General features: G+C 47.3%; 1 protein-coding gene across 1 annotated transcript in view; it reads left to right on the top strand.

The window, feature by feature from the left end:
- Nucleotides 1-26,000, top strand: part of LRRN1 (leucine rich repeat neuronal 1) — a 467,756-nt gene that overhangs the window by 421,853 nt on the left and 19,903 nt on the right. Inside the window, exon 2 of the mRNA XM_069811812.1 lies at nt 21,078-21,170. The gene's annotated coding sequence lies outside the window, so the exon portion shown is untranslated. The remainder of the gene's footprint in view (nt 1-21,077; nt 21,171-26,000) is intronic.

Raw genomic sequence — 26,000 nt, 5'->3', positions numbered from 1 at the left:
CGAGCCCTTGCAGTCTCTGGTGGCTTACGGAGATCCTGAGATCTCTCAGCCGATGCATCCAGGAAGCCCAGGACTGATCTCCTTCCAGCAGTCTGCTTCCACCCTAATCAGATTTTCAAGAAGATTATCACACTCAAATTTCATTTAAGTCATCTCCTTTGCATTCTCCAGATCAGATAAAAAGCCTAGAGAGAGACCCAGGATACATATGTGCTGCTTCTCCAAAGGATGCATTTTTTTCCTCTCCTTATCACTTTTCCCCAGCCAAGTACAAAACTATCATTAACTGCCCATTATCCCAATACAAAGTCAGGGGAAGAATTACTGTCAGGTGTTTCAATGGGCTCATGTTAGATTCCAGGGAGAAAGGATTTCATTAAAACCAAAGGGGTGGTTTTATCGGTGGAGGAGTCTCAGACAAAGGCGATGCTCTGCCACTGCCCAGCCCTTCCATTGCCGTCCCGGCTGCATCCTCGCTCAATGCCAAGCAAGTTTCTTCATGAAAGTAAACTGGCAGACCGCGGCTCCGAGGAATCATCCGAGCGCCAGAGCTTAAGAGCATTAGGCACAAGGACGCTCCCTGCCCTCTGTATTTTGACGAGGGATCAGAATTACAAAAATGCTTGCGATTATTGGCTGCTGTCAATCAACGACAGACACAATTATAATGACACTAAAGATAGCATGTGGTCACCAATAAAAATCACAAGGATTGATTTTTACATACCAGCACAGCAATCAATATAATATGGACCTCATATTCAAGGATACCTTATTAACTAGCTACTCTATGCAGCAGTAAAACATGAAATTGCACTGAAATAGAAATGTAATCTCCACGGATCTTCTCTTTCCCCACAAAATTCTAGTTCAACATTGAGCCTTTTTCTGCTAAAAAAAATTTCTAGAAACAAGATGAGAGAGCCCTGTAATTGCAGACCCAGGATTAAGCCAGACCATTTGCAGGAGTTTCATTCTTTGCAATGCAGCTCCCTCCCGACCTCAGCGTTCGCAGACGCACTGCACTAAGGGGTTTGGTTCTTCCACCGCTGATGGGGCAGCAAGTTTCAACACAGGCATGAACTGGAACTTGGGAACCCTACTTTTTTTTTTCTGGCATTAGTTGTAAGCCATCATGTGAACATGAGGATGTGGTTTTGCTCAGTACCTCTTGCTTCCCCTCCTCTCCTCGCCATCACGCCGGCGTCATGGCACAGGGAACAGCCCTGGGTACAGCAGGAGATGGAGCTGGATGAAGAAAAGGGCCCTGGTTTCCTCCCACAAAATCCTGTGCAAAAGATGTAATACCACATTTGACAGCATTTTTACACTATTCTGCAGTCAGCACTGAACGTGCCAAGTGACGTAACCTCATGGCTGCTGTTGACGCAGAGAGGACGATGGACCTACGTATGCTTGTGCAACGCTAGTTCTCGGCGACTATAAAATGCACTCAGTTACAGCTTACCGCGGCTCCCGTTTTGCTTTTGCACTGCCCAAATATCAGCGGTTACTAAAGGAAGAAGACAGGGCAGAATGAGGCCCAAAGAGTCACAACTAGTCTCCCCAACACTGCAGCTCCAGATGCTGTAAATCTTCCACCGGCGAGAAGCAATCACAGACTAATTTCAGTGAGATAGGTCCCGAGGCTTTTTTTATTATTTTTTATACTCCAGTGAGTAAATTCATCAGGAAAAATAAAAAAGAAGCAAAGCCTAGAAGGCACCACACATTTCTAACCTGAGGAGTGAAAAACGTTGAGCGCTGTGAAGCCTGGAATGCAACCAGCGAGAAAAGGGTGCGGGGACAAACCGCAGAGGAGCTGGCGGCCTGGGAGCCGCCTTAATGTCACTGAAGGGTCTTCTTGCTGTATCAGAAATTGGCCGGATTTCAAACAATGTTTACCTAATTTTGCAGTTTCAATTACTGCAAATTCTAGAGCAGGCAAAGCCCTTGTTATTATTCATCCACAAACATATATCCAGTTCACTGATATACTGCACTTACAGTTGAACCAACAAAACCAGCTGGGTAGGAAACACTGCCAGGACTTTGCTCTCGCTCTCCCAGCGAGGTTTCAACCACTGACCAAGACATGAATGGTCCCATCCTGCTAAAAAGCCCCCGCACCGTCCCATCGCCCTGCCTACCTTAAACGTAAAGGCATTTCCCGCAGGCTCTGGGGGTGCGGAGCAGCCTGCCGGCGGGCGCAGTCAGGGCTCGTTCCCCCTCTCAAGAAAAGGACCTGCAAAACGCAGCCAGGCCATATGTCCTTCAGAACACAGCAGTGCAGCATCCCTCTCTACCAAAATGAACAGGTTTTATTTTAAGTCGAGCAATCCTCTCTTTTGGCACTGAACTGGAGTTTTAACACGTCTCTCTTGTAAATGTGCCAAAAATAAGAGCATCATTTATTAATTTCCTCTACGTGCATTTTGTTCCCAGTTATCTTTCCAACTCTTTGACTGCTGTGAAAAGTTAAAAAAGCAAAAAAAAAGGAAAAAGCATCTCTAAAGGTTAAAACTTTGAGCCAATTTCAACTTCCACATACGTTAGAGTAGTCTATTTTTCATTCATTCCTCCTTGTGACATTTCAAGCTTTGTTACAAATCAATCAGCATTTCCAAAAGCATTTGGAGGAGCAGGAAACTATACTGGATACAAATCCTACAACATCTATTATTCTTGCTATTTCACTCATTTTGATGAAAAACATTTCAAAGGTTATTTTAAAAGAAGCAAAGATTTATTCGAAGTTTCAGGACAGATAAAGGATTTCTGTACAACGTTTCAACAGCAGAATAAACTTCAGCAATATACATGGAATTTATTTCAAAATGGATTTGGTCAAGCATTTAAAAGGACAGAGCTTGTAGTAACCTGGTAAGAGATAAATTTAACGCTGTATAACACTGTTCAGTATGATGTGGATATACTGGAAAATATGTAAAGTACCTAAAAGTCATAAAAGACAGATTTAAGGTGGTGGTTCCTGGAAGCTTCCTCCAGTATGATATTTATCACCCGAGACCACGACGCTCTGCCGAGGCGAGTTGAAAACCCAAAAGGCTACTGTTTTGATGGGAGGCAGCTGCTTTTATTTGAGTACCGGGAGAACCGTACTTCTGCCTCCAGACCCGTGCTGACATACAGCCCGTACATCTCAGGCGTTATAACCTCAAAGTGATGGATCAAACCGTGAAAGCAACTAACTGGGGCTAACTGGTTCCTGTCCAACCAGCAGGGACCTGGCCAGCCCAGTGGCCTTCTCAGCTGCTGCAACACAGAGAGCACAGTCCTCTACAAGATCCCAGGAGGCGTGAAGAAGTGGGGGAGTTTGTCAGACATTCAGTTTGTCCTCCCCGGAGGCTCAGCAGCAGCATCGCTTCTCCAGACCCGAGGAAGATGAGAGCGGCAAGCACAAAGCTGCCCTCTGCCACGCAGAGCAGCACCGTGTTGTCCTCGGGATGGGGTACCGACGGCACGTCCACTGCTGGGTTCCTGCTACAGACCCCGATGTTCGCCTCCAAGAGCTCGGGTTTGCTTTAGAACAGACGGATTTCATATTCAGATCCATTCAGTCTTGCACTTTATAATAACCAAGGACGTCCTTCCCGAGGCATGTAAATGCTATGAAGTATATAGGCGAGTTACACAAATACACGCTACCTTCCAAACCTTCCTGCGGGGCCAGAGGAGAGCAGCGTTTTTTAAGGGTGACACTGAAGATATTTTTCTTCTAGCCAAGTGTGCTCGCTGATTTATTTTAGTGCCCAAGGAAGGAGTACTTCAGCTTCTGATAGCAATGTTGATAGCTCTAGCAGTATTACGTTAAGAGTGCTCCCCTTGAAATAAAACACTTACATTTATCTTTCCAGCGCCATCAGGAGCGGTGGCAGGTGTCCTGTGGGATGGGACACGGGGAAGGGCAGTCCAGCTGATGCCTTGCCCTCAGCCTGAAGCCGAACAAAGCGTCGGAGAGAAATGGTCACTTGGGCTGTCACTGTTAACCTACGCGCTGCAAAAGCACATTACGCGCAGGTGACGGGCCAGCGCCGCAGCTCTCCCTCCCAGCGCCTCAGCCCTTATCTCCCTCGGCAGAGCCACAGCATCCCCTTCCCCTGCTGCCCCCTCGCCCCCTCTGCCCATCCCACCCTGCTGCGAACGCAGCAAAAAGCAAAGACTCTGCAACCCGCACGGAGGCTGAGCCTAAGCCCCCACGGGCAGGGAGGGAAGAGCTGCAGCTAAATGGTTATCGTGATTTGCACACCCCACGCCGCCCAGGCTTTTTAATCAGAGACTGTAATTGCTCTTCTTTATTTGGGAAACTCATAGGAATCAAGTACCAGTCAAGCTCAGAGAGGAACCCATGCTGGGGAGATGCCAAGAAGGAGAAAGAAACCCTCAGACCTGCGCACCGCACAGATGACGCTGGGTGGGCAGAGCAAGTCCTGGAGGATGGGCGAGCCCTTCCAAAACAGCGTACCCCCCGATTTTCCCCGCTTCGATGCAAGCAGAAACCAGTACCACAACAACTGGGATCACTCCGTGCCCAGGCCAACCAGCGGTGCACTGGGAGGAGGACGGAGACGCCACGTGATGGGTAATTTCCAGCTCGCAGCTTGTCACTCCTGGTTACCATTATTCCAAAAGACGAGGAAAATATGCGCCTCTGAGTAACATTATTCTCTATCTAGGCTTGCGCGCGGAGTCTGGGGAGCACGACGGAGGTTTCAAAGGAGAGCATTTCCCACAAACGATAAGCAACCCTTTCTCATTTTCCATTTGCTGCCATTCTTCACAACCCAGGCTGCAGATAAAGCTTTCCTCAGCCCTCAGATGATGATTGATAATGAAGCATAAAGTGACACGAGGTCACGCATAATGATGCTTTAAGTTGGAAAATGGGAAAGCTATGTTCGTATTATTTTACGTGGCCTTCCTAGCCCTATGGCAGCTCCTTCAACCACTGCCCCGTGAATGGTTTTAAAAAATGGCATCAGAAGGGAATCAGATAGATATTACTGTGGAAATTGAAAAGATCCCACTCTGCTTTTAGCTTTCTTTAACCTGTCTAAATGTATGCTCTCATTTCCTAAGGTATCTTTTCCCCTTATTCAAACTCAGATGAGAAAGAAATTCAGAGTTCAGGCAGGCAAGCTCTCATTAATTTTCCTGGCGATGCTAGACCATTTAGAATTGGTATGATGTTAATATGGAATTAATTTGACATTTAAATTGTTTTGCAAATGTATCTTTTAGAAGAGATGTAAGATTACAGTCCTTAAAGAACCTATATGGTCCTTCAGGAAACCATAAAGGCTTTTCTCTGGGGTATAAACGTTAAAGCCACTACCCTAGCCTAATTTGCCTAATTACATACCTCCCTAAAATTCTCTTTATACTTCAACTGCACATGATAATTCCTTCCTACCCTCTCCTAAAAATGCTGTTAATTGTCCTTATGTGATGTTAATCAGCTGCAGCATCCAAGCCCAGACCTAATTTGTAGCAATCGTTTACTTATCTCGGAGAGGTGTTAACACTGCTAGATTGAGAATTTAAGATGAAATTCAAATTTTTAATGTAAATTAAGCTACATAGCAGAGATGAAAAAGCTCAATAATTATTAAAAGCTCATTTTAGAAAAACCCAATACCTGAATTCAGCTATTTGAAATTCAGATTCAGTGACATCATACATTCAGTTAAACAAGATGTGGAACAAATCTCACATATTATATTTTGAACACTTTCTCTGGTTTCATTTTCAATAAATATGGAAAGGAAGCGAGGCGCTCTGCTCCCATAAGAAGACTGCTCTTCAGTCAACAACAAGAAGAGCAGAAATGGGGCTCCAGCTTTCCAAGGCTGCATCTCAAAATAACCCAGCACTCTTCTGACGGGACAGGGTCAAGCTATGGGTGTGCGTGCAAGCAGCCCCACCACCAGCAATGGGTAATAACAACTCGTGGTTTGGAGTTAAGCAGATTCTTAGTCCCTTTGCTAGGAGTGAACCCAAATTCAAAAACTCTGCACAGATGCCTCTAGCAGGTTCCTGCTTGTCTTTATGGTTTCATCAGAGCTATTTCTGTTTCAGGATGTTATGCACATAATAATTTTTTTATTATGTAGGAAACAGCTTATTTGATCAATTTGCCCTATTTTTTCTGTTCATGAATTTAGTGAGAGGTTTATCATTTTCCTGCGTTTACTAGAAATTACCTGCCAGATATAATTGCAGTAAATAAAACTTGCTCTGGAGCTCAGGCTTGTATGGTTCAAAACAAATGCTTGCAATTACTGCATTTGTGGGGCATGAGCTCAAGAGAGCAAGAACACGGTGAAGGAAATTAGTCTGGGGTCTTAAAAGGCACCTCAGGGCTCTAAGTGCCTCTGTGCCCTGGGAGCTGGTCACCAAATTCCGTAAGGGTATTTTGATAAATGCTGCCTTTCTTTTCCCTGTTCTGTCCTGGAGAGAAAGCAGTGGCTGTGATGGGCAGGGGCGTCTCTCCGCTGGCCTCTGCCTCCTCCCTGCAGAACCCAGGCTGCTGTTGGGAGCAGCGATGTCAGTCCCAGGGCTCCGTAAAGTGCTCGGCGGTTGGTTTCTTGCTTAATGCCCTTTGATGCTTCCCCCATACAGCAAAGCTCTGATATTTTCCCATGAACTTACTATTTTCTGTAATAGCTTGAACTGTCTTTGGCATGTTGTAGATCAGGTACCTTCTCCTGAAAGAGTAATGCCTTCTCTACCTGTTGACAGTTCTGTCTCGGATAGATAGGCTTGAAAAACCTTCAAGTTGTGCACAGAACTTGTGTGCGAGCTGCCCTGCAGGGCTGCGTGGCAGAGGCCAGGCTCGGAGCACAGCTGGCGTTGGCAAAGCAGCCAGAAATCAGGAGAGAGAGTCGCGTTCGTGTTTGAAGAACAGCCAGGCAGCGGCAGGACCAGCACTGTGAAGGTGCAGCTGTAGGGGGTAAGTGGAGAACGGTGGGATTTGCGAGAGTCACCGCTGCTCGGGTGACTGCAAATGTGTGATTTTTGTGATTTTGCTCCGATCCCGGAGCACGCCCCGGCTCCCTGCCCGGCCCAGACCCAGGAGCGAACGCGTGGGTCTGAGCAGACCTGGAAGACAGAAATAAGACCGGAAAGCTCATGTGCCATTTCTCCAGTTACTCTGTGAACCGCCGCAAGAATACATTAATTATTAACAAGTTATTTTAAATAAGGGCCGTATGAGTGTGCAAAACCAAGGCATAGTAATAAGCAGCAGTGAAAATCCAGCTTTTCTGGTTAATAAACACATCCAAACTGTCTTCCCTCTCAAACCTCCTCACTCCTGTCCATTTCTGTATTTGTTTTGGAGCACTGTTCTAATGCAGCAGAGGGAAATACCGAAGGGGACCACACACACGTGACACTGAAGAGCACAGGCACTTACGGGTGTATTTCAGCTGCCCTCCACCAACAATTCTTTGTACGACTCCACGCGATGGACCTGCTTCCAAGTAACCTACGCAGTGACGCCAAGAATTAGGAGAGCATCCCATCCGCAGGACCTAACGACAACGGCACCGGCAGCGTAAATGTCCCGCCGGGAGGAGGAGTGTGGACGCACAGCGTCCGTCCAGCACGGGACGATGAGCACCGGACCCGCCATCATCGGCGGGAGCAGCCCAGGGCACTGCAACCGACGGCTCCGGCACTGGGCAAACGCCAAGGGCACGGCGAACGGGTTTCCTTTTGGTATCGCTTATTGTAACTGTGGGAGCAATAAGCAGGTTCAATGCCTTTTTTGCTGCTCGGTTTTCCTCCTAAGAGATTGTGCCCCATTTCCCAGACCAGAGACTCCCACTCCCAGGCAGCAAGGCACACGCGCGACCGCTTTCATCTGCAGAAACACCGAAGTGCCTGTCACTGTCAGAGCAGGGCCACGGCTTGACACCCAGTAACATGATCCTATAAAGTAAATCCTAATTTACTGGGGGAAAAATTAACAAGGGATTACTTGATTATCAGACTTTGCTTTCCCTTAGGACCGTGAGACCAACTCTTGTGTGTGGAGGCAGGAGTGGATAATAATGAATCTTCTCTTATTAGGGAGATGCTTTATTTTGAAAAGGTGCCCCTGCATTTATCTCAACACTGTAAAGTAAAATGCACACAAAGAGGAGGGCAATTTCCTACAAGTCATGGTCTGCAATTAAAAAAAAAGTCCCCTTTAGTGTTATTTCTAATAAATACTGCTTTTATATGCTGAACAGAATGACTGGAAAATACTGCGTGTACTTCATTGGCTTCCTAAAGCAAAAGCCTCAATATATATCCTACAGCAAGACACGTATCTGAGGTTACACATCGCTGCACTAAGATCGCAATAATCCTTTTTGCATCAAAAAATAATGAGCTTCATCTCATTTGCAGATTCGTAAGAGCACAGAATCCTATGGTCACTTGGCAATATGAATGCACATCTCATAAATAGTAAATGAAAACAGAGCTCTCTTACCTTCCCACAGAAGCAGGACTGAAAGCTGGGTAGTCCCACAGGGAAATATATTTCTTTCAGGAAGCTTTCATTTCAGAACGGCTAAAAATCCTGCCCATATAGGCTTGTTTGGGGGAAGAGAGAGGATTAAACTGGACATTTCAAATGTTTGTTTCACTACTCCCGTCTTGATGAATCTCTCTAAAAATGTAATCATTTCTTCTAATGGAGAAGTGCCAGAGTTCTTGGTAAAACCTAAATCAGTCATTTTTATGGGGAACCTGCACAAATGACTGTTTCACCAAAGAGCAAATTTGAGAGGCATCTACAGTTAAGCATAATACAGCAGCTCACTGAAGTGGGTGCCTAAAGGCAGCTGCGACCAGAGAAATGAGATCTGTAATACAAAGCTTTGCCAAAAAAGTAGTCGTCTTCTCTATCTCCCCGCTTTCTTCCTAATATACTTGCTCATTTTCTTTTGTAATAAATACTCCACAGAACATGTAGTCCCTCATTATGGATGTGTGTGTTCTGCCAAAGTTGTGGTCCAAGGATGAGGTTACTGCAATAATGTGCCCAAGACATCAAGAATAAATCTATTATTTGATTTTTAAAAAAAACCGACAACTTTAAGGAAAGGGGGTTTAGAATTTAATAGATATGAAACCAATTAGATTTTATAGGAGCAGGGTCTATAGAAGCTGCTCTTACAGCTGTCTTATCATTCCTTAGCAAGAGAGATAATGCTCTGTTAAGTCCTATGAAATGCTTAAAAAATCCATGGGAAAGTCAGCCTTTTCACTTCTATTTTACTATTCTATTGGATTTCACCTTGGCCTGTGCTCCGGTATTCCTCAGGGGCAAACAGGTCTCCAGGAGGCTGTCAGGGTCCTTCTGTGCGTTTTCACAGCAAAGGTGTGGGGTTTGGGTGCAGCGCTTGGCTAGATTTTGACAAATAGATGAGTACGGGGGGTACCTGAGGACTCTCCCCAGGACGACGGGCAGTCGCACCCTGCGGCACAGCACACAGGTACGGCGGTTTTCTTTGGCCAGCAGCCGTCTCTTCTGGGCTCATAAGGTTTCCGTGTGGAAGCCACGGACGGACAGCGAGTCGAGAGGGAGGAAGCTCTGCTCATCTCTCACCGCGAGCATTAACGGCACGTTTCCACAGTACCGTCTTAGACCTAAAAAAAACTTTAAAAGTATTTTGAAGGCTAGCAGGGTTGGGTGATTAACCAGGCCTGGACTGGCAACTCAGAAACTTGGGGTTCAACTCTCAGCCCTGCCACAGACTTAGCTGAAGCTGGCCAAATACCTGCGCTGCTCTGGTGCGTTTGTTCTCCATAGCCAAAACAGGTAATACCACAGCCTCTGCCTCCAATGTGCGCGGTGGGATGCTGAAATGCAAACAACAAAGTCGCCGGTGGGGTGTAAACTGTCTCTATTCCTTTAAATAAAAAAAAATGAAAAGTTAAGTAAAACTTTAAGAACTGCAGCAGCTGGAGGGGCTACAGGACGCTGCAGGAGCCGCGGCTGGCCAGGCTGCCGAGGGAGAGCCGGGGTCCGTCGCAGCAAGCCGCGGCTCGGGGGGCTCCTCCTGCTCCGGGTTTCAGCATCGCGGCTCTTCAGCTCTGCTCTTTGCATTTATTCCTGGAACACTTATCTAAAAGCAGCACATTCTCTTTGATTCACTTTACCTTATGGAAAAAAATATCTTCTAAGAGTAGCAGCTGTTTTTACAGAGTACTTGTATTTATTTAGTAAAATAATTGGAAAACTGCTCATAGGTTAGGTACAAAGTCATTTCCTAAGGCAGATGTTTTTAAAGTTGGATGAGAACAGCCCGAGAACCTGTCACTCTCCCGCAATTTCTACTGAACGTCAGAACAGCAGAAAAATGAACCATTGTTTTAAATTATTATGGCTGAAAGAACCCATATTTTTGTTGTCAGAGTCTTAAATTGACGCTGCCCTGCTGCTCCATATGTTCTCTTGCCCTAGATTAAAAGATCACACATACTCCCATCTATCCATGTGGGGCTACGTCCCTACAGCCAGCATTTTGGAAGACCCGTGCTCCAGCCTGCGGCCAGCCCGTGAGCTGCTCTGGCAAAGCTGCCATGAAAACCATACGGCGTTCTAACGGGGCGAGAAAGGAAGGAGGAGGTTCAGAAAGCTTTGTTCCTCCGTGGTTAATAACACGGGGAAGAGGTTCCGCATGCATTAATTAGCTACCATGAGCAGCCCTCGGCTGCGTAAATAAATAGCAACAACCTCACGGCGAGGAAGAGGAGCGGTGGGGAGCCGGAGGGCAGGGGGTCCTGCAGCCGAGGGGGATGGACCGGGGGGATGCTGGGGCGAGCGCTCGAGGACCAGGCTGTCCCGCTGCAAACGTACTGGGCCGTGAGGTACCGAGTCGAGCAAAGCTCAGGTCCTCGTGGTACTTGTATCGAGGAGATGGTAAAACTTCTGATTCCAACAGGAATTGAGTGACGCTCAGCATGTGGGAAAAGCCCACCAGTCCAACTTCTTCCCTTGTGAGAGAGCAGGAGATTTTTGTTCTTTGTAATTCAACACTTTATAATTCACAGGATTTGGGGCATTCTAATCGGTGGGCTCTACGTACACCCTAAAGCAACAAAAAGGTGGTTGGGTGTTTTGCAGAGGTCCTGTCCTTGCTCGGTATCAGCCAGGCGGGATGTCCTGAAACCAGAGCGATTTACTTTGGGAGAAAACTGCTGCCGTTACTACTCACGCAAATCTTTCACAGACAGCACTGTGCCTACTGCCAAGTTCCTCTTTAAATGTTCCCTTTCAAAAGTCTTATAAAGTATTCCCCCTTCCCCAAACACTAGGCGCATCGCAACACCGTAAGCCTTTGTCCTGCACTTAAACTAAATCCATTCTCACCCTTGTAGTACAAATAGTCTCAAACAGTGCCATGATCAGCCAACTTCCAGAGCTCCCGGACCTTTCAGCGTAAGAGGATGTAGCTCAGCTGATTAAATTTGTACTACAGACAGGAGAATGCTTTAATGTGAAGATCAAGGAAGCAATCATGCACCTGAAAATTTGTAGATGCCCTCTGGAAATTCCAGCTCAATTCTACTGTCTCAGCATGTTTTCAGTGTTTATGCAGGGAAAAAATAATGGGAAAAAAATAAAATTAAAGGCTTGAGATCAGGTGCTATATAACACGCAGTATACAACTCATTTTTATACCCAGGTAGCCACTTGGGTGGTACCTGCTTTTCATAAGCTAGTCCAGTTCAACTTTTCTGGCTAACTCTAGAAGATTAGTCATTGATATCAAGACAGCATGAGGTTAGCCTAAAGATGTATAATACTCAGTTGAGTATTGATAAGTTATTTTTATTTATGTAGGACATATAGCACTAACATTGACATTTATAATGTGTTTGGAGTATTACACAAACAGAAGGATTTTTGCCTGCTTAGCATTACATATTATGCATCTGTCCTACACTGTGCCAGCTTTCCCTGCCACTGGATTTTCACAGTGGTAGGAAATAACAGGGATAAAGGGATTAAAAAGCAATGATTTTCTGTAAAGCCTTATAGGACATGCCTGCTATGATCTCAGCTTACTTGCCTCATCTACACCAGTAAAACACTATTGTAGTAGACAGATTTATGGATTAAATGCAGACAAGTGTGTAAAATAAATATATTGCCTATAGCTTCTACACACTTTAAAATATTGTCCCTGATTATACTAGCTTCTGAAGTCTCTTTCCAATGGGGTGATTCGCAGTTCAGAAGTTAAAATCGGGGATGTCCTCTGGCTTCGGTGTAATCTAAAGGTCATGATTGAAGTATGGTGTTTAGCAATTCCAAATAATTGTATCCAGACCTCAAACATGCCATGCTTTGTCACAGCTGCCACTTAAGGTCAAATTGAATTTAAATTATATTTATCTTAGTATTAATGGAGCTACAGTTCAGGCTAAGCCATGCAAAATACAGTTCTCAGGGAATACTTATTCCCTGTGCTTCCTCCCAGTCTGCGGGGACTACAACCACAACAGGCAAGAAAGGGAAATTCAACGTCTGCGAATCCTCATTTCGCAGAAGAGGAAGAGTTCAACAGCTCAGCCGAGGCCGTGCCCATGTCTGTAATAGACCCAGCAACTGAACCGACGCCTCCTGAATCAAAACTCGAGAGGAAAACTGCAAGGTCACTCCTCTGCCGTCTTCCTCTGTGTTCATCCTTTGCCCAGTTGCCGAACCCAGGAGCCCAAGACACCAGATGCTGCTTTGTCTGAGCACGAGGTGGCCAGAAACTGCCACCCATCCACCTTCACAAGGGAGAAACTCTCCGCCGTGGAGACGAAGCAGCACAGCCATGGCAATGGAGATCTATCACCTACAGAGGGACAGCAGATTTTCTAGGAAATGCTGTAACTGGCCTTTTTTACACCTTACATGCCTTATACTTCGTACCTATACGCCTTTCCTGTGCATCTTTTCCAGAGTAACCACAGCACCTTTGCCAGCATCAGGACCACTCTTTTCATTTTGACATGCAAGGTTGAAACGTTAAGTGATCTTTTCTGCGGGCACCTCAGAATCACAGTCCGGCTTTGGGGGGAGCTGAATCTCCAGGATTTAGTTAGTTTAGTCAACATATGCTCAAACCAAAACCAATGCAGCATCTGTATTTCTACCTATCTTTCTCCTCTCCTTTTGTCATAAGGAACACACAGTCTTACACCATACTTGTCATCAAGTCTTTTAACACTGAAACCAGATGACATTTGAATTTAAAATTATTTCTATGAAAAACAGAAATATCACTGTACCTGCTATAAAAGAATGCTGCTTAGCCCTCCAACACACACAAACACAAAAGATCATAGTTCATTAATATAGTGTATAGGACCCCAAATTGCCATTGTATTAGCTGACCATGAGTACAAGATTTTTGTTGTGGATCACTGATCCACCGAGTAAACCGCAGCCTGTAATTCACAGCAGCTTCAGATCCTTCCCCACACGTGCGACGGATAAAGCGACCTGCTTTACCTTCACGCTTTCCAAGCAGAGCGAGTGCTCGGTCTTACTAAAAAGTGCCAGACAGACACGTGCAACTTCTCCCCGCAGGACACGAAGGCGGCACCGGGTTCATCCTTCCCCACGCACCTTGCCCAGCCCCAGCTCCTCCGTGCGGCTCCATCCCGCCGGCACCGGCTAACCAGCCGTCACGCCAGCACAACCCTCTGCCCGGGGCACCAGCCTGGGCACCAACCACAAACAACTGCTTTTTGCTGAACAGAAACCTTTGTCTCAGAACTGGATGGAGAGCCATAAAGAGTGGGTTTCTTTTTTTTTTTTTAAACATGCCACTATACAGCATACATACAGTCAAGGTTTTGTATCGCTACCCACTTGAAAGCTCAAGGGTTCCCCTACGGTTTACGTACTGCGGAGTATTTTCATTTATTTCACACGGAACCGAACGCAGTCCCCCCACCAATAACTGAGATGCTATATTCAGATGCTAATACACAGAAATATTGAGCAAAAAAGATCTTAGTTTTGGCCAAGTGACATCCCATTGGGGATTTCTCTCTAATGGAGCAGGTCTTTAGATCTACCGATGTCAGCTCAATACCTCACCAGGTCCATGAGTTTCAAAGTTAATTTCACACTAAGAAGGTTTTCAACAAAAAAGGCACAGGAAAAAAACCATAGAAATACCGAATTCTTTGACATAGCCAAAATATTCCCAGTAGAGAGCTAGGGGGGAGAAAAGGGAGAAAGATGGTTTTAAGCTGGGCATACTGAAAGCAGCAGCCGAACTAGGTGGGAAGGAATACTTAATTATGTCATTTGCAAGCGGCTCTGAAATCAATCCGAGAGTATTTCTGCTATGTGTGGCATCTGGACCTGCAAACCCAAGGCAGTGTCACTAACAGGAGCTGGAACGAGCGCGGGGGTTGCATGTGTTCTTTCTCATGTGTGTCAGCCAGAAGCAACTCAGACTCCATTGCAGTAACCGGAGTCAAAGAGTAACATCAGCCCTGTGTGTATTCACAGCATGGGCAATATTACCAGCCCTTTAATGCCTCACCGACTAGTCTGGGATTCAAACAGCGTGTCCCTCTGCCCAGTCCCCTGACCTTGGTCAGTGCCACTTTTTCTTTAGAAATGACGGTCACCTGCCCCTGTGGCAGCAGAGCTGTGCACGGCACATCATCAGGGCGCTCCTCTTCCTCACCGGTCCTCTGCTGCCTACAAAATCTAAGGCAGCTCTTCATTTTGGTATTTCTGCAGAGTGCCATAATAGGTTTTTCTATGCAAGCCCTTTTGTAATCATTTCATTATCATGGTAAAGGAGAACTGCATCTCAAACGTGCTTGAGACTGCATAAAATGAAATGCCAACCTATTCGGCTCCTTGAGTTCAACGGTGAGACTCCAACGTTTCTCCCAGAGACAGAAACAACCACTTCACATCCTGGTCATAAGGAATTCAAATTCAACTCTTAAAGACCCGAGTCTCTGAGACCTGCACGCTCAGCCCTGCCTACACATGACCTCTACACCAGGGCAGCTGAGAAGAGCAGGTTTTTGACTGACTGAGTACAGTGCATCACTTCTTGCATCAGAAGATGCAAAGAAATGTTCTCATGGCTGTTCATCCATTAGCACATGATGGGAATCCAGTGGACGGGGGTTTTATGCCCTGCGTGTTATTGCTTCTACTCTTGGAGTAAATACAGATTATATGCTTGCAATGAAACTCTTCAGTTGTCTGTAAGGTGCTCTGGCTTTCTAAGAAGCTTTGGGGGGTTCCTAGCAAAATGATGAAATGAGATTAGAGTCCCTCCTCATGAAACATTCACACGACAGATCATTTGGGAAAAGATACATCAACCAAAAGGAAAAGCTTCACAATTAATAATATATAAGAGAAGTGAGATGGAATAGTGTGTGAAATGACTGACCTGCTTTAAAAACACTGCCTGGTGTCACTTTAGCTCCTTATTATAGAATTCTCTACATAAAGACATCCAGATGTTCTCATCTGCCTACGTATAGACAATTATCAATAAAAGGAAGGGTGAACCACAATAATCATTGCTACTGAAGAGCTGGTCTATTTCTCATGAAAAAAAAAAAAGCAATTCCAATCAGCAGGTAGAAGGATCCCTCTAGGTCAAAACAAAGACTTAAATTCTCGGGTTTTGTATAGCAGCACCATGGTGACTGGTGCAATTGCTGTTCACACTGAGTTGCTTTTTGTAGTCCGTATGCATGTGATCGCATCCACACTTTTGCACCTGCAATCACTTACACCATTTGTGCATCCAATTATTATATCTGCATGCATAATTGGGAATGCATTATGCAAATAACCAGTTATTGATGTAATTGGTCATTGGCTTACACAGTTACTCACTGGTAATTTGCATGTGCAGTGCTGGTACCTTTCTGAATAAATCCAGCACACTCATGCAATTTTGAAAATAAATGCACAGCATCTCAAACACTGGGTGAAAAGAAAACCTAGCAGTATTTCATCTTGCTAACAAAAAGTGTCATCTAAGCTAAGAAACCTGTTGGCACAAAATGCAAACTGTAATACCTCTTTCTCTACTTAGCTCAGAAGTAAGTCTTCAGCAATAATCGTGTTTCTCTTCCAAAAGTTCCAGCTAAATGCTGCCTATGTTTATGGATTTATTTCAATCCCATATGGATGAGGAGCTATTACTGTTGGGACACAGGGCAACAGATCTTCACCTGTCCAGTAGGAAGCCTTTTCTTTTTGGTGGTGCCCCTTCTACCCGTCATTCCCACTCGGTATCACTTCCCAGTTTATACTTCTTTATAGAAAGGCGCATTAGAGTCCTGCAGTATAGTTCAGGGTAACGGATTATGCATACACTCAGGACGTTAAGCAGCTTAATGGAAGGATGTCTGCTTCAGAGAAAAGAGGCAGTGACATGCATGGCAGGTCACCGAGAGCTGCATTGTTTTATTATTATCCAGCGTAAGTTATTCAGACCCTTTTAAAGGTTTAAAGGCCCGGTCCCCCAAATGCCAGGCACCGTCCAGATGGAAACCAGCAGACAGGGCTCTGTCCCAGAGCTGCCGGCGCAAGCAGGTACGGGGCACTGAACGGGGGAGTGAACAGGGTGACGGCAGCAAACAAACATCATACTCGTTTCACAACACTTTTGCAGATGGAGATGAACCAGGAAAGTAGCTGAATGCAAAGAGAACTGAAGGAATAAGGGGACGAAGCCAGAGGGCACGGAAGGAGAGGAGACGAGAACAAAGAGGCAATCAAAAAGGACAATGTTCAGCCCAAATGGTGGGAAATCTCCTATTTTCCTGGCAGCTTCTTTTTTAAGGCCACTTGAGCAGGAGTGTTTGGGAGAGTACTCAGTTCTGCCCGAATACTGCTGACAGGAAAGTATTTGCAGAGATTGTACCTCAAGCAGTTCATGGGAGATGACACAGAGAGGAAAATCTGCTCTGCTTCTCCTTCAGTGTAAACCTTCCCCTCAGTCCAAGAGGCCCTGGAGCTCTTGCTACCTTACGGATACCAGGCTGGGGAAAAAAACAACTTCTGCTTCTCTTTACTGTACAAAAATATTCATTTGTAGTCTGTAGGAATGAAAGATTTTTTAATTTCCATCTCCACATTATTCTCATTCGCAATGTTTTAATGTTGTGAAAACTGCCTAGAAACGCAGACGCCAGCTTAAGATTGTAAAATTTTAATGCTTACTATATTTTGCCTCATTTTTGTTTGCATGTTTAGGTCCATCAGGTTTATGCCTTTCAAGCTTTTCTATGCAATCAGAAGGAATGAAACCTGGGTTTTTTTTAAATGAAGCTGGCATTTTCTTAGTAAGTATCATTCTAGAAGCTTGAATTTTAAGAAAGACATGAACTACCACTCGGTATCCTTACAAAACTCTGAAGTTTTGCAGCACTCCCGAAACACTGACCCGTCAGGCAGCCTGACGAGATGGTCAGCGCAGTCAGGAGTTAATCACGTGGCTGTACAGGGTCTCCTGTACCTCACCATCCCAAACCAGCCTCACGGCCAGAGGAGCGCACGTGCCGCAGGAGATGAACTGTGCACGCTTTGGGACGGCACAGTCCCGTACGGCCCCTACAAATCCCGCCTCGCTTCTCTATGCAAGGCGAGTGTCCCCGCTGCGCTGCAAGAAAAACCTTGGGAGGTCAAAGACGGGGAATGGGATTTAACGACTAATGAACAACGCCTGTAACACGACAAACTTCACAGGACCCAGTACGGGAGCTTAGCGTATGGCTTGTGTGGCGATGGGATAACTGTACCTGATACGCGCCTCGTCCCAGGTGCTCTTCCAAACCAGGTAATTTTGTGGATGTTTTGCTCTGGCCACTGTCCGGGCGCCGCTGTGCATCCATCCCCCGTGCTGCAGAGCTGCTCTCTGCCGGGTCGCACCTCCGCTCCCCGCTGGGTCTGACGTCCCGCAGCCAAGTACCGGCAGGTAAAGAGGTAACAGCAGGGAACCGAGTCCCGATCCTCTGCCTGGTTCCATGCAGAACGGACGCTCCACACCGAGACAAGGGAACTGTTTGCCGTGGCCGTAACAGCTTTTCAGCATTTTAAATCCACCTACAGAACTTGTCTCACTTAGAAAAAAATGAGTATTTCAGAGGGCGTAACTCTTTAAGACGTAATTTCCCCTCAACTTCTCACCACACTAACCCCCACCTCCTCTCCCCGCCGGAGCAGCAGTGCCGTCCCCGTCCCGCAGAAGAGAGGCAGCGCAGGGTGATGCTCGTCCCTGCAGCCCTGGAGAGAGGGTCCGCGAGGGCTCCGCGACCGCCCAGAGCAAGGATGGGGCAACCCATCCCGCTTGCTTTGGGGTTCGAAGGTGCGCGCTCTGGTTTAAAAGCTTATTTGTGATCGTTTCACGAGTTCCTTATGAATCTTGGCAGAGAGAGGGGCCTGTTGTGCGTGTAATTTGAAATAGTGGAAGCCTGGAACGCAGACAGCGTTGCCTGCAATGACATGAAAATTAAAGACAGAAAACACTCTTCCCCTAGCCAGCCTCGTACAAACCTACGGCTCTCTTCTGCTGCTGTATGCATACAGGACGGGTTCAGCAGCCCTCCTAAAAACCCAGACAAGCCTCACGAGCAACAACATTGTTAGCGTGTGTGAAAAATAAAGCACAGGCCGTTCCCTCAAAACACTAACGCCCTTTAAAAGGCCACGGGGGACACGGCTGCATGGGGGCTGCCCATCCTTTCTCTCTCTCTCTCTGTGGCAAAAGAAATATTTGCAGAGAGGAGCACGATGATTGCGTGTAACTAATACTATGTGAAAGGATGGATCTGCTCCACTGAGAAAGTGAAAATAAATTCCCTGCCCTGAAATAGCAGAGAACAGAAGCCATTCACAACACAGCAGATTTTCCAAGAAGCATCCACTATTACATTACTTCCACATCAGGAATAAGTGATAGATGGGAAAAGTAACATCCGGGCTGATGAGAACAGACGCTGTGGAAGGAAGAGCGGCTTTCTGGATGACATTGATGAGTTCCTTCTGAAAATTCAATTTCCTTAAATATGAAAAACTTTACTTTTAATGTCATCCAAATGACCTTTTGGACTTTTGGAAAAAAATTCATTGCCTCGAGAGGAAATCTGAAGCATTAACTAAAGACCGTATTTGCTACGTATTTAACTTATTGTTAACTCATATTAAGGGTCTTCCTCACTGGTAATTCTTAAACCAATTTTAAAAACCATTTCCTGAGGAGGTATCACTTTGGTATACCCCAGGAGGAGGTGCTGAGCTCAGCCCGCCTTGGACACCAGCAGCTTTTCAGCCAGCCTGTGCTCAGCAAACTCTGCCTACGTGATCGCAACGGCTTTGTGCAGGGCATGAGGGTGAAAATGATCCCACGTACTTGCAGGCTGCTTGCTTTGTTGGGGTGTTTGTCACCAAAAGCATTAGGGCTGCCTGTTGAGGTATGCAGAATTCCCATTATCTTATGCTAATAAAGGGCACGAGGGATGAGGCAGTACAGCACGCTCCCGTGACAGCTTTCCCTTCCGTTGGTTAAGTGAGCAATAAAAAAAATAGGAAATAAAGATTTAAAGGTATGAAGAAAAGCTGACTGCTATACTGCTGCCAAAACTTCAGCTTTGGCGTCGAGTCCAGCCAGAAACTCCTTGTCCAACACAGACTAATTGTCCTTAAGATCCGACGTGAGGCATCAGACAGAGGATTCGTGCTTGGAGCACCCTTAGTTCTGTGGGTATCGCGCCCTTGTGTGACTGTGCGTGTGCTGTACTGCGATACCTGAGGGGAGCCCCCGAAGGCGGCACTGAAGGCTTTAGGCTGGGGAGAGGGTGCTCGCCCACTCAGCTGCAGAACCCCCCCAGCGCCCGCGGGGAACTCGGCCAGCGAAGCGGGTAAGGACCGAGGTCAGGACAAGAAAACGCAGGGAAATGCGCAGGTCAGTAGCTCCATGCTAAAATAACTGAAAATAGAGACAAGACAGAAAACCGGGAGAGAACGGGTAGCTGAACATATCCGAGGGCTTACATGGACAGCTTTAAATCCTTAAATTTCAGGCTCAAATGGCTCTTAGGGTTGAAGTCCTAGCCTATTTTTCTCCTAGCTAATTCACCAATCTGTCAGTCAAGCAGCCATAGAGGATACGCGGATGTAATTTCAGCGAGTAATGCTGCTTTACCTACCTATAGGAAAATTTCCCCTATCTTTAAACGCCTCAATTGGCAATGCCCTGCGCTTCGCCTCGGGGCACAGCGAGCGACTGCAGCACAGCAGCTACCACTGCGAGCAGCACTGCGCTGCCTTGTCTCCACGGCTGGAGGTTTGCCGCCTCCTTACAGAGGACAGAAAATCAGATGTTTGAATCCTGGAAGGCCGCTACAACACGCGGTGCTTCGGCATTACACCTTTGTGTGCCTTTTAATGAAGTCTGTCAAAAATTTAGGAACAGGATTCAGAGGGGAGGTGGAAAGTTTACCCGGCAGCGTTCCCCGACAGGTCCGCGCTCTGCTTTAGGATACGGCGTTATGTACGGCGACGGGTGACATTTTTCTTCACTAGGTCAGCCCAAACGGCCCGCAGTATCAGCGATGCCACAACCTTTCTGGAGCGCATAAGTAACTTCCAACAGCCGCCGGAAAGGGAGGAGGCGAGTCAATCCTTTTTTTTCCGGGGGCTGTTAACTCTGAAACCTAACGACAGAGCAACCCGGCGCTACAACCCCACCACCCTCCGCGGGGCGGGGCGGGGCGCGGGAGGGCGGGGCGGGGGCGGGGTACCCCGCCCCCGCCCCGCCCTCCCGCGCCCCGCCCCCCCCGCGCGGATGGTGCCGGGGCGGCCAATGGGAGCGCAGCCCGTCAGCTGACCGCCGGCGCCTACCCAGGTGCGCGCCGGCGGCGGCGGCTCAGAGCGGGCGGCGGGTCAGCGGCACCGCATCCCCCCGCCGCTCCGCCTTTCCTCGGAAGGCAGGAATTTCAGGATTCTTCCGGAATTCCGTACCCGCCGTCTTAACGAGCCGCCTCCGCTCCCGCAGTCCTGCTGCGCGGTGGGAAGCCGCGGATGTTCCGCCCCCCGCGCAGCCCCGGGGGAGAACCGCGGGTGGGCGGGCAGCCATCCCCGCTGGCCGGTAAGTGTGTCCTTAACGGGAGGGAGACGGGAATGCGGGAGGAGGGCCGGGGCGGGACACGGGTGGGGGATCCCCGGGGGGGGGCCCGGTCCGGCCCGAACGGGGCCGGGAGGGCGGAAAGTTTGCGGTACCGGCCGCTCCGCCCCCCGGGTCCCGGCCGGCAAAGTTCCAGCGGGCAGCACGGTCTCCCCGTGCGATCGGCGATTTCGTACCCCCCCCGGCGCCGGGGGCCGATTTTAACGCTTCGGGGCGATGGGAAAGGGGGGGGACTGCGGTGTTTCGGCGGAGCAGCGGGGGCTGCAGCCTCGCCCTCCTCCCCGCCGGGCGCTCCGCTTCCCCCCGGGTTAGTTTTGCTGTTAATCGCCGCTTTTTTTTTTTGTCTGTGTGTGTTGGGGTTTTTTTTTTGTGTGTGTGGTTGTTTCTGTGTGTGTGTTTTGGGTTTTTTTTGTGTGTGTGTTTTTTGTTGGGTTTTTTTTTTTTTTTTTTTTGCAAGACCGCGTGGCCGGTTTTCCCGGACCTCGTACCTGGGGCCCCGGGGGGGGGTCGGGTACCGGTGGGGGTGTAGCGGAGCCGGGGCCGGCTGTGCGGCAGGGCTGCCAGCGTCCCCGACCTCCCATTTGCATGCAAATGGGGAGTGTATCCTGGCAGATGTCTTGCCTCATCCATTCAGGCGGAGGAATTTGAAAAGACAAGGAGTCTTCTAGGGTAACAATAGCCCTTCAGAAAAATGGCATAAAGGCGCAGTGTGAGCGGGGGGCTGCCCGGTCCCGGCGGCCCCGCCACCTTCCTCCCGGGGCCAAATTCATTGTCGGCGGCGGGGGCCGGGGGGGGCGATGCTGGCGGAGCGACCGCTTCGCACCTGGGCGAACCCGCCGGCCTCGGCCCTCGGGAGCCCGGCGTGGGGCGGGCAGGGCGGCCGGCTCCCCTCGGCACCGGGAGCTTTGGGTCTGGTTGGGTTTTTGGGGGAAGCCGGTTGCCGAAAATGATCCGCGGGGCAGGCGGAGGGGCGGCCCGGCTCGCCTCCCTTTAGTTGGGGGCTGTCAAAGGGGCTATTGAGGGCCGGGGGGGGTCGCCCCCCACCACCACCACCCCGACAGCCCCTCGGAGAGACGCGGAGAGAGAGCGCGGTGTGCCGGCGGGCTCTGCCTCACCGGGAGAAACCCCCCAGATGTCGGCCTGGGGTTTTACGTCTTTCCCAAGTTATTTAGGGTTGGGTTCGGTGCGGGTTTTCCCGCTAGGCGACGGAAGGAAAAGTCACAGAATCCAGCTCGAAGTGGAAAAGAACGTTGTCCAAACGATCTCTCTTTTGGCGAGAGATCAGGTGCGGGATGCTTCTGGGTTTGTCCCGGAGCTGCGCGGTAGTTCCCAGGTAATGAATCTCCTCAATAAAAACTAGTTTGTGAGCCCTTCAGCCCCTTCCTTGCAGACTTACAGGATCCCTATAAAATGCCGAACGCGACTCCAAACCTCTTACGGGGAATATTTTAGCAGTACGCGAGGCGATCTCACACACGCTCCAAATGACCAAAGTCACCTACTGCATCGGTCCCGACTGTTGCCTGAAGGGTCCTACCAAAGTATGTCCAAAAGTCTTGCAAGGTGGAATTTAAATTAATTTAAAAGGCAGAGAGAGAGAGAAAACCCAGTGCACAAAGCTGCCCAGATGACAAAGTGGCTCGGAGTACAGGATTTGGTATGTCTGACGGGACTGGGGGCTCTGGCACACCCCCTCAGCCCCGGCAAACCGGCGGAGCCCCCCAGACCCCCCCGTCCCACCGCGCTGTGGCAGCCTGTCGTACCCCGGCTTTCCGAGAGCTGAGGTTTTAACTTTTGTCTCGACAGTTGAAAAGTTATCCGAATAAAATTTTATTGAGTCCCTGTAAAATTACGTAGCCTAGTAGGTATTCTGGACTTTAATGGACCAGTTACTGTGATGACTATAATGTGTTTTCCATTCACCTAGAACAGACGTGAATACTACTACTGATTATTGAAGGAAATACGTTTTTGTATCAAGTTGCATAGACTATAAAAGGATAAAAACTTTTCAATGTTAACCATCAAAAGACCTTTTTTTATGGACATGAATAATGCTAAGCGCATCCAGACTTATGCTGCAAAAAGAAACTTCTGTTCAGTCTGATTTACCAGGGCTCAGACAACTGTGTAGGCACGGATCCAGCTTGGAGGCTGGGAAGCCCTGGTTTAAAACCAGCCATACGTGCATCTGATTCCGACTCGCGGAGAAAATGTGATCGCTTAAATAAGCACTAGTTAAAAGCTTTCATCGTCGTATCGTAAATAAACAGCGAGCACCCCTCGGTATTTGAAGAAATACCGATTGCTGCCGGGATGCGCGGCGCGGTGGCGGAGGAGGCAGCCCACGCGGAGGTAATGCTGCAGCCTTTTGTTTTACTTCGATACAGTATCGTGGCACTGCAGAAGCCAGGGAAAACTTTTGCTAATCGGCCTGCTGTATTCCTGCTGCATCCGTCTGTCAGCAGGCTGCTGCTGCCAAGGCAGGCGCCAGCTAGCAGCTCTTGATTATTTTTTTTTGTAGGGACACTTAAAGCACCTTGGATGAATCATAACCCCAGTCAAGTATTACTGGTACTGCAGCTTGCATAGTTTAATATTTACTGAAAAGGTAATTTATTTGCATTATTGTGTCTACGGATTTTTGTTGTTGTTGTTGTTAGGGATGATATAAGCTCCAAGTTCATTTAAGCAATAATTTTTGGGTTTTGGTTTTTTTTATTTTTTAAATTTCTTGTATGAATTGTTTTGAAGCTTTTATTTCTGTTTGTGATATTGATGAGTGAAAAAAAAAAAAGGTTCCTTCACTTTGGCAGCTGGGTTAGAGCTCTATGCCACATTATTTCTGCCTCTTTTGGAACTGCTGCTTCCCCAGGCAAACGCCTTGGAGCATGCTTGATCCCAGGTCGGGCTTTGTGTCAGGCTCAGTCTAGGATCAGGCATCAGAAAAAGACAAAACCAAAGAAAAAAAGTTAAGTGACATTTATAGAAGAGCACTGGTTGTTAACAGCATTTAATTTTTTTTTTTTCAACCAGCAAAGTAGCAAGATGCTGAGAATGTTTACTGAAGAGCCAAACATTTTCAGAAATAGAGATCGTTTTCTTTTACTGCACACTTTGTAACTACGGAGGTGACTGTTCTTTGAAGCCCTGATTAATATAAATGAGTTGTAATTTTCTGACCAAGCCATCCTAGTTCACATATATTATTCCATTGGCAGACATGTGGTCTCCACAGCTGTCCCCTCATTTGTGTATGAAATGGAAACACTGGTGGCATTTGTAGGTTACCATAGTTACACGAACAATACACGTGTGAGGCTTCATCGTGCCAAGCTCCAGATTTTTTCCTGGCAGACATTTTGTAGACACAGGACTGAAGAAAACCTATGTAAAGTTTCTGGAAGCACATAAATCCATTCCCCCTCCTATCTGTTTATATAATGCTAATTGACAGGGAACCTGCATTTCAGCCTCATGACAGCTGATTTTTGCATCTTCTCCCAGTTGGAATGCCATCACGGGAGATGCACGATGCTCCCAGGAATCGCAAATTCCAGGCTCCAGTCAAGAGCAGTTAAGTAATTAGCAGGATCAGGCCTTAAACGCTATAGCAAACACAAACCACATCTTTCTTAAAAATAACTTGCAGCACAGCGAGGTCTACACAAACCAGAACTTTTGAGTTGAAATAGTTTTTCTCCCGGTTGCCTTACGCGGGTTGGCAATGCCTGCTGGGTTCCTGGGGGAGCGGGGGCGGGAAGGTGCCAGCCCCCACCATGCCTGCTCCGTCAGGAGCATCTGCGGAAATCCAAGAAAGCACACCAAAAAATATTCCCATGCTCCGCTTTGTCTCTACAACTAACATGTACCCGCTGTGGGAAGAAAGATGGGCAAAAGTAAAGAAAATCCCAGAGCTGGCTTAGAAACTGATTTTGCTGGTATGTCATAAAACTAGTAAATAATGGTGTTTCTCTAAGATTCGCAGTGCTCAAATCTGCAAAGAGAAATCAAAGGACTACTTGATATGAAACAGTCTACTGAGGGATGTGCCTGAGTTAGTAAATGATTTTTCCAGTCTCATTCTTTTCCTGCAGCTGAGTAATTAAAGTCCTCCACTAATGGACTTCATAAGGTCAGGTGCCTCCATGCAGGTTTAAGAGGTACCCAGATTAAAGTTCTTCTAAACCACATTCTCTTACTCATTGCTGCTTAAAGCCCTGCAACTTCATTCAAATTTTGTTTTGTTATTTAGATGTTGTCTTTCATTTTTCTACATATGGCACTGAAGGAAAATACTGGATTGGCCTATTTTGTATTGGCCTAATTCTCCTCCTGTTGAAGACAGCAGAAGTCTTTGGCATCAGTGGGAAGAGAATTAGTCTCTTAAATTCTACCGCAAAATGTTGTCATAACTTCTTCACCTGCTAATTCGCAAGATCTTAATTTGGTGATACAAGCCAGCATCTTCTTGACTTTCCAGCTGGCTGAATTATCAAAAGAACAGGACCTAGTTTTAACCTGGAGCACAGTTTCTAAAGATCAAGTATTTGAGATGGAGTAGATACCAATTGCTTTTTTCTGCTCTTTTTAACTTAAAGAGCAACAGGGCAAAGCAATTGTAAGTAACGGTCTTGATATATTTAACAGGATGCTGTATTGAGAATGCACAGAAGTTATAAAAGTGCCATAGAGAAACAGCTCTTTCCCTTATTTTATTGGGTACAGTGGTCTTGCTACATAATTCTCTCTCCCGAGGTGCTGCCCTTTAGTCCTCTGTGGTAACACAGGACA

This window comes from Haliaeetus albicilla, chromosome 24 (assembly GCF_947461875.1).
Source record: "Haliaeetus albicilla chromosome 24, bHalAlb1.1, whole genome shotgun sequence".
NCBI lineage: Eukaryota > Metazoa > Chordata > Aves > Accipitriformes > Accipitridae > Haliaeetus > Haliaeetus albicilla.
This window is presented reverse-complemented; position numbering and strand designations above follow the sequence as displayed.